This window comes from Eleutherodactylus coqui, chromosome 5 (assembly GCF_035609145.1).
Source record: "Eleutherodactylus coqui strain aEleCoq1 chromosome 5, aEleCoq1.hap1, whole genome shotgun sequence".
Taxonomy (NCBI): domain Eukaryota; kingdom Metazoa; phylum Chordata; class Amphibia; order Anura; family Eleutherodactylidae; genus Eleutherodactylus; species Eleutherodactylus coqui.
In genome coordinates this window covers 224,966,944-224,976,465 of record NC_089841.1, presented here as the reverse complement: position 1 = coordinate 224,976,465, position 9,522 = coordinate 224,966,944, and positions in this window count along the sequence as shown.

Below are 9,522 nucleotides of genomic sequence, written 5' to 3'. Positions count from 1 at the left end.
TAAAGGCCCATTTACACGAGCCGATGATTGATCAAAGATCGCTCAAAGGACGGTTTGAGTGACAGCTTTAAGTGATCATTTTGCATAAACTTTTAAGTAGCTACTCAGTTACTTAAGAGCAATTAAGTGTGCAAATAAAGCCTTAGATGAAAGCAGGTAATAGCCCAAGGGCTCTTATCTGCTTTCAGTTCCTTTGTTCTCCAGCAGGAAACAATGCTATGAGCAGTCCCCGTGGAGAACTGCTGATAAGGCTGAAGGACTATTTTTAGTTTGGACTGAGTTTAACGATCAGCTAGCAGTGCACGATGGCCGTGCATGTAGACGCAACGATTATCGCTAAAACAAACGCTTTTTAGCTTTTTTTTTTTTTAAAGCGATCATCGCTCCATGTAAATGGGCCTTTATAGATATGTCACCTTTTGGGACACTTTTTCCTGACACTGACATGGATTTACGGAAAGTTTTCACACTTTCAACAGACAAAACCTGAATTAATAGGCAAAAAAAAAAGTTTTACGTTCCATATATGTTTTCAGTAAGTAGGATTTCATTTTACAAAGCGCCTATCTCTTTTTCGCCTATCCCACTTTTTTCATCAAGACATGCATAGAAGTTCACTTGTGTAGGAGATCATGGGTCTCCTCTCCTGAGATCTTGTAAGTTTCAGTTCCTACATGCCCTGAAATTTCTTTATTCGGTATACTGGATGAGGAAGGCTGTCGGCACCATATCAGAATATTACTGAGAGAAGTTCTATTCTTAACCAGAAAAGTGATGGCAATACGATGGATGGATCATAAAAACCCATCATTAATTCAGTTGTGCTCGTCAACTACATGGTTTATAAGGGACGTAAATGTCCAAAAAAGTTTGATGGGGTGTGGGACCTGCGGTTTAATTCTCCCCTTATGTTCTATCCACCACGCGTGCTCTCCTCATCTATATCCATATGCCGGGAAAAATTAACTTGTGTAACAAAAAGTCTGTTTTCAAAGCAGAGCCTTGGATGTAGAACACCTCGTCGAAAGGAAGCTAAAAACGTGCAGAGTATATATGTGCCACGTGAACATATCTTCCCCATGTCATCAAAATGGAAAAGATCAGAAATCGCCATGATCCAAGTGATGGGGAACATTCGAGTCACAGAGAATATATTTAGCCATATTAAGAATTTTTTTTTTTTTAAATGAGGAATTGTTCATCTTCTCCTCCCTTCAGGACAGAAAAGTCGATTGATTCACCCACCTATGTGTGCTATTTAAAGAGCTCAAAAGGTTGGGTCTCACATCCCTGGGGTCATATGAAGGCTGTACTGGAGAACAGATGACCTGCCTTCTGCATTCCTGCTCTGACTTGCAGCTACCACTTTCCCTTACTTGGACAAGAAAGGGGCCTTTTCATATGGAACAACTAGTTGATATACCTGGCTTCGCCCAAGTTAAATTTCATGCAGGTGTTTTACGTGTTGTTCACACGAAAAAAGTTGTGGTTACTTTAGAGGAACCGAGAAATAAAATTGGTATACACCTAGTGGAGCATTAGATTCTCCTCAGGCTGCATGTACCAATGTCCTTCTGCAGAATGGGCCACCCCTCCCATTCTCATTTAGGACCTAAAGATTACTCGTGCCAAATTTCACACTTGTACAACATAGGGAAGTAACATTACATAGGTGTGCACTGACTTTTGCAATTAGCATTGAATAATCAAGTTGTGATTCTGTTACTTTTCTTATTTAGGACTTAAAGAATGGTCATGCCAAATTTCATGTTTGTATGACACTGGGAAGCTAGAGAATTAATTGCCAGTCAGTCAGTGAGGGCTTTCACCTTTATAGATAGATTGATCGTTCAAAGAATTGTTGGATCATGTGCCTTTGAACGCTAAGCATTCAGTGTAAATACGTCTAATGGTCAAACAAGAATCCGTTCGCTGCGTTAATTTTGGGCAGGCATAAGAATTGTTCACTTGTTTATACATCATTGCGTGTAAATAGCAATAGTTTAGTCGTTCACATTCCGTGTAAAACTTAATATGAACAACTGAACAATTTATCTGCCTGTATAAACGGGCTCCCTGAGCGAGTGCTAAATCACTCCGTATGAAAAAAGCCTAAGGCTATCTGTCCATGGCCATAGCGATATCCCACGGCAGATCTCCGCCGCTGGAGCTGCTGCCCGGGAGCAGGAGACAGCTGACTGGTCTCCGCACTGAGCCTATTTGACAGATAGGCTCACCGCGGAGGATCGCTGCATTGCTGCGATTTGCTAACCGTGGACGAGAATCGCTATGATTCTCCGCTTGTGGACGGGGGCTGCGCTTTCCATAGCAACGCTATGGAAAGCGCTCACTGCGTTCCCCGTGGCCGGATTGTCGCTGCAGGGAACGCAATGAAAATTCGCCCGTGGACAGGCAGCCTTAGACTTGCTCCTCAGCTGCGCTAATAATAGCAAGCACATTCTTAGCAATAAACGGTATGAAGGAGTTGCCTGTCTGGACATCATGTAATACTAAGTTTCTGCTGCAGTCACCATGCCTGTCTGGACATCATGTAATACTAAGTTTCTGCTGCAGTGGCCATGCCTGTCTGGTGGCAGCCTCTACTACCTGCTTGCAGGGAATACCGGTAGCAACACCAAGGGCAATCCTCTCCAAGGGCTGCATTTTGAAATGCGGTTCTCTCATGAAACACAGACCTATTTAACAGGAAACATGAACTTCTATAAACTAGGGCTAGATGAGCACTAGTAAGAGCAGTGGAGGCATACCTTACGCTGCTGCCCTTCTGTAGATATCATTTCTCAGCTGTATGCTAATTTTTTGCAGACTGTCCAATAAGCGGACCACTAGCTCAGACTGGTCCTGACTCTCTCCTCTCATTCAACGTAAACGCCACACCATGCCTATTTCTAGAGACGTCCATTAATAAGAATGGGGGGTTGGGGAGAACTGAGAGAAGAGAATTTATGAAGCTCCATTCTCCTGACATGGCGTTGTCCCACTGCTGCCTCTTTTACTGAAGGAAGATTGCGCTGTCGCCCGAGTTGCTACTGCCGGCTGAGTTGTATTGAAGTGAATGGGACTTAGCCTGCAGTACCAACCCAGACCACTGCACGTTGTATGGAGCTGTCTGCATTCTGCAGCAAAACGGATAGATTTAGGACTACCCCTTTAAAGTAAAACAAGGATAGATGTAGAGTAGAAATATTTTCATATAATAACGTAAGTGCAAACTAGGAGACTACCACAAACCGTTTACCTGCTTTGATGCTTCCTTGTACCTTAAACATTCCTCCCTCTTCAGCAGCAGTCTGACTTGCAAATCTACTTCTAAAGGCTATAAGCAACTTTGACATGGAAAAAAAAAACATTTTGTTAAGGAAGAAAAAAAAGGTCACAGTACGTTTCAGTCATTTTTTTCCAACCCCTGATCTGCAATGTTCAGCATGTTCCCTGTCAGTTTTTCCATGTGGGTGTATCCCTCCCAATAATACATGCTGGATGTGAGCTCTGCGCTGCCAGGATGCTGCCGTCTGCACTGGTATTCATATATCCGCACAGCTTTATTCCTATACCCATTTCTTTTTCTACAGCTGACAGACACTGATGCTGATGTATATATCATTCCACCCACACTGCAGAGTCTGCCATGGATTCTTTCCTCTCTATGTACACTGATCTCCAGTTTATGTGATTCTTCCTGCTGGAGTTCAGCCTGTGTGATCTGCCCTTCTTGAAAACTTTGATGCTTTCACCTCTCCTGTCTTTGATCTGCCCTGTGTCACCTCCTACTCCTCACTACTGCTATCTCTAGCACTGAAAGAAAGCAGAGAGAGCCAACAGACTGTTGCCCTCTGTCCAGAAATTCCTGGACAGTCCGTAAAAAATAAGGCACTTTTTTTTTTCCCAGTGTCCGTGAAAAAAACCCAAAAACGCATGCATCCATGATTTTCTTTTAGGCCAGTGGTACTTGAGCATAGAATTATGACTCCTCGTCTTTCTACAACTCAGTCAGTTCTTGCAAAGAGTTCATATCAGTTTTTAGTCTATAAACCTGTAAGTCTTTATCGATCTTTATAATTTTCCAATGTGTCCGTAAAAAATGTTAGCTGTTAGTGATTTTTGGGTAAGCTGGCCAGAGAAAAAAAAAATTCAGGTTGACAAACCTGCAACACACCCAGCGCGCTCTCGGATCTGTCTTAAACATCAGTACAGCCAGCTTTGTGGAGGACTTGCATAAACTGTACAATGACAAAAGCGTAGGAAATTTTTCAACCCATTAAGGACCAGGCGCGGTAAATATACGGCGCCTGGGCTTAAAGCACCGCCGATAGTAAAATTACGGCGGCACTTTAACCCCTTAATGACACGGCCTATTTTGGCGTTGAGGACCAAGTGATTTTTGGTATTTTTCCATCTCCATTTTTCAAAAGCCATAACTTTTTTTTAATTTTTCCGTCGACGTGGCCTTATACGGGCTTGTTTTTTGCGTGGCGAGCTGTAGTTTTTATCGGTGCCACTTTTGGGTACATAGGCTATATCGTAAAACTTTTATTATTTTTTTATGATAACCGGGAGAGAAAACGCATCAATTCTGCCATAGTTTTTTTTTTTACACCGTTAATCATGCAGCATAAATGACACGCTAAATTTTTTTCTGCGGATCGGTACAGTTACGATACCAAAATTCTTATATTTTTTTTTAGGTTTTTACACTTTTTTTGCAATAAAAAACCTTTTTTTGGAAATCTTTTTTTCTCTATAGCTGCATTCAAAGTCCTGTAACTTTTTTATTTTTCTATGTACGGCGCTCTATGAGGGCTTATTTTTTGCGAGACGAGCTGTAGTTTTTGTTGGTTCCATTTTGGGGAATGTACGGCTTTTTTGATCACTTTTATTGCAGTTTTTGGGAGGCAAAATGCTAAAAATTTGCATTTTGCCTCTGTTTTTTAGCATTTTTTGTAACGCTTTTTGCCGTACAAAATAAAAAGCATGTTCAACTTTTTGTACACGACGTTACGGATGCGTCAATATCCAATATGTGGGGTTTTAATTTTTTTTACCTTTTTTATGCTAATATTAGAAAAAGCATAAAAAGGGTTTTTTTTAATTTTTTTTTTTACATTTTTATTTTCTTTTTTTTTACACTATTTGAGTCTTTCTGAGGGACTTGCAGCACTATGCCTATGATCGCTGTCATAAGGTAGGGCAGAGCTACTGCTCTGCCATGCCTTATCGCTTATACAGCGATCATAGGCATTGGCAATACAGGACGCCAGTGTCTGGCGTCCTGTTGCCATGGTGACATGCCGGGCTCCCGCAATGACCTCGCGAGAGCCGGCCGGAGCCACAGAGGGAGCGCGGCAGGGAAGGGGTTAACAGCGGGGGGGCGCATCTCTGATGTCCCCCCGCTGTTAAAGCGGGACGCCGGCTGTGGCTGACAGCCGGCTCCCGCTGCGGGATATCGCTGGATCATATGTGATCTCGCGCTATCTCCAGGACGTACCGGTACGTCCTGTTGCGGAAGTACCAGGGGAGGGAAGGGGTTAAGCCTCCTGCCTCAATCAGAGACAGGAACGGGTTATCAGCTGTTAGTGACAGCTGATCTCCCAGAGGAGAAGGCAGGAGTGGTTTTTAACCCTTCCTGCCTTTTCCTTCCCCGAGTACATGGCGCTCAATGAGCACTGTGTACTAGAAAGTGAAAGTACAGTGTAACTTTCACTATGGGAGCCGTGGGGGGTGAAGGGGGGGGGGGGGTTATGTGATCACTGCGGTTCATACTAGACCCTGGCCAGCTCTGCCACTGCGGGGGGTTGTTTTCCCCTGTAACTGGGGCTCCTATGGTTGCCCTAGCTACAGTGGGAAAGTGTCAAATAAAAAAATTTATGTCCCCCAGAGGTTATATATGATGTCGTGGGGGACATAAATAGTAAAAAAAACATAATTCCATACATAGGTAAAACAAAATTACAGAATAAAACAGCAATATATACATAAGAAAGAAAATAACCCAAAGCTGACGCCAACCAAAACTGTCGCTATAAGCGCCCTGTAATCCAAAACCATACATACTATATATCAAAACGTCCAAAACAAATAGAGGAACCTGTTCCCATACTTTTATTTTAGCATAAATATACTAAATTAAAAAAATTAACTATAAATGATAAAAATTAGTGATGAGCGAGCATACTCGCTAAGGGCAATTGCTCGAGCGAGCATTGCCCTTAGCAAGTACCTGCCCGCTCGAGAGAAAAAGTTCGGCTGCCGGCGGCGATCTCTAGTAGCAGCCAGACACAGAACTAGTCCTCTATATTCATGAGCTGCAAGCTATTGACACTGAAGGATAGAGATTGCCCAATTTATTAGTACCAGTGTCCAAAACAATCAGGAGTGATTGTGGGGGCGGAGCTAGAAGAGAAAAGAATACATGGTGTTGCAGTCTTTGACAAGTTGGGTGTAAATTTTATAGCTATTTTCACTTTTGTGAAGACCCGGCCCGTCCTCACAAGTAAATAGAGAAGTCGGTAATAAAAATATTGTTGATGGAATTGCTCATACGTAATCATTTGAATGCCAACCAGAAATACTCTATTTTATGATGCCTTATTAGCAGGAGCTCAGCTGATTATAGAGGGTTGATGCTTGTTTCTAATGCAGTAAACTACTGTAGTGACGCAGAGACGCTGAACAACTTTTTAAGCCGCTTTCTATATCATGGCCTAGTTTCAATTCCTTAGTTATACATATGACTTTAATGTCCACAATTTTATAATGTTATGGCTCCCAGTTGAGGCCATATTCACTGCTGTGCCAGAGACTCTGTTCAAAGCCTTCGGAGCAGATCCATCCAAAAATGGTCGCCGAAGTTCGAGAAACAGCATGTAGATGAAGAAGAAACTGTACCACCATGATGAAGAGCCCCACAGCCCGTGGGAGGAGAGGGAGTCTCCCTCCCTGCAGTGCCTGACACCGCGACTGTGGCACCCAAGGGGGTCGGTGCTCCTCAGCTGGATGCAGCTTCCTGATAGCGGAGATGGTCGGGAGTGTGTACATCTCTGGCCTTGTGTTTGAGATCATGGACTCTGGTCATGCTAGCGTTCTAGGTATAGTATGGTGCCGCTAGTTAAGCAAAGCCTTGTCAGGTGTTAGGATTGATGTATGTTATATACTACAGGATGTGATGGCGCAGCAAGGCACGTAGATAGGAGAGTTTGTGTAGAGTCGGGTGTGATTTGAGGATGGAGCCACGAATATTTTGTTGACGACCTCTGGAAGTGACATCTATGATGTGGTTTGCATACATAATCCAAGTCCAATAAACACCTGTATGTCATGTGTAGTTGGGGAGGGTTCACAGACTCCTTGATGGACACCAAGCCAATAAATCAGCCAGCATTTGCTGATCTTGTTTTTTACAATGTTATGAATACGGTGTAGCAGCTATACCGCAAACAAAACAAGCCAAATAGTCATGTGCCTTCCTGCTGCCAAGGCGAGCTGAGAAGAAGAGAAACGCCAGTTGGGGAAAGCATACTCCTTCTCGCGGTAGAGATGTAGAGTACTGTGACTTTAAGAGTTTTATGCCACAAGTTATTACGCAGCCTTCGATTACACCCTCCTATGGAGCAAAATACGTTCATTGGGTTCAGTAAAGTATATTTTTGTAAAACTGTTCCGCCTTTGCCTCCGCCTGTCATCGCCCACACATCCTGCAACACCGGGCATTACCACCTGCCTCTTACATAGCGCTCTGTTTATTCACTTATTAGCACAGTATTGCTACAGAAATGATGTAAAATGCCGTTTTTTTAATGATTAATATATATGTATAATGCTATCTTCCTAATACACTTCTCAAAAAGATTAAGGGAACACTTATATTGCAGACTGCATAACATTCACCTTGGCACCACCAGACTCCTGTCAGATATGATCAGTGTGACCTCGCTGTCATCTGTCAAGAAAATGGCGTGCCAATGGGCGGACCTGAAGGTTCTTGTATTCTCTTGCCAATGTCAGTCAAGTTGTATGGTGCTGTGCTGTGAACACAGACTCCAGTATTGGATGCCGGACCCTCATGCCACCCTCATGGAGTCTGTTTCTAACCGTTTGGTGAGAAACATGCCAAAGAGTAGCCCACTGGAGGTCATTTTGTAAGGCTCTGGCCATGTTCCTCTTTTTCCTCCTTGTATAAAGGAGCAGAGACCAGTCCTGAGGCTGGCTTGATGCACTTCTGCAGCCCTCTCCAGCTTTCATCATGTAATGATCCGTGTCCCGGTATATGCTCCATGCTCTTGCTACTGTGCTGGGAAATAAAGCAATCCTTGCGACAGCCCATATGGATGTACCATCTTGGAGGAGCAGGACTAATTGTGCAATGTGATTGAGCTGCAGCTATTCGCCGCATGCTACCAGCAGTAACAAGGGCACTAACAAAACTAGAGAAGAATCAGATAGGATAAGAAGAGAGGAACTGTCTGTGGCCATCACCTGGAATACTATTCCCTTTTTAGGCCTCATGTCCACTGGGTAAATCGAATTGCGGATTCCGCAGCGGATTTTGCCCATAGGGAATCATTGCCATCCGCGGTCCATTAAATTGATTTTTGCACCCGCGGATGGCATTTTAAAAGAAATGCGTTTTTCTTGCGTGGGAGAAAAAACGCGGCATGCGCTAATGTTGCGCGGATCGGCAACATTGCTATCACATTGATAGCAATGTGTGCGGATATCTGCATGCAAAAAAATGCCATTTAAAGCAAATCCGTGGCAGATTCTGCGCGGATTGTATTTTTTGAGTGGACATGAGGCCTTACGGGGTGGCCTTGCTGTTGCCTCTCCAGTGTACCTGTTGTCACGTTCATGTCTACCAAAGCGGGTGAAATTGATTGACAACCACTTATGCTTTTTAAGTGAAGAAACTGCTATCCATTATGTCTAGGTGATTTGGGATTATATACTGTGATTATTAAGCGTTCCCTTAAAGTGCCCTATGGGCTTGGACAGAAAAAAATTGCCGCACCGCATTGGTAGCCCAGCACTGCTTGTGTGGACAGCATTGGTTAATCAAAGCAGGTGTAGTGTACAGTACTGTGAATGGAAGCATGAAATGTGTGTATATTTCTATAAAATGTATTTTCATAACTGTATTCTCAGGGCATTCTTTACTGCTCAATCCATTGCAATTTTAGGCAACCCAGTAAGGAAAAGTTTGTATTGCTACTTCTCAGAGTTAGGCCACTTGTCTACAGCCGAGGCAGAATATCACTAGCGATATTGCAGCGCAGAGGAGGAGGGGGAGAGCTGACAGGTCTCCGAGATGAGCCTATCTAACAGCTCACTGCGGAGAATCGCGGCATTAGCAGCATGCTGCGATTTAAATCCCACAAACAGAAAATCGCTATGATTCTCCCCTCATGGACACCGGCGCTGTGCTGTCCATAGCAGCGCTATGGAAAGCTTAACAGAGCGTGATCCGCTGGCGATTTATCACCTGTGGACAGGCAGTCTAAATATTGT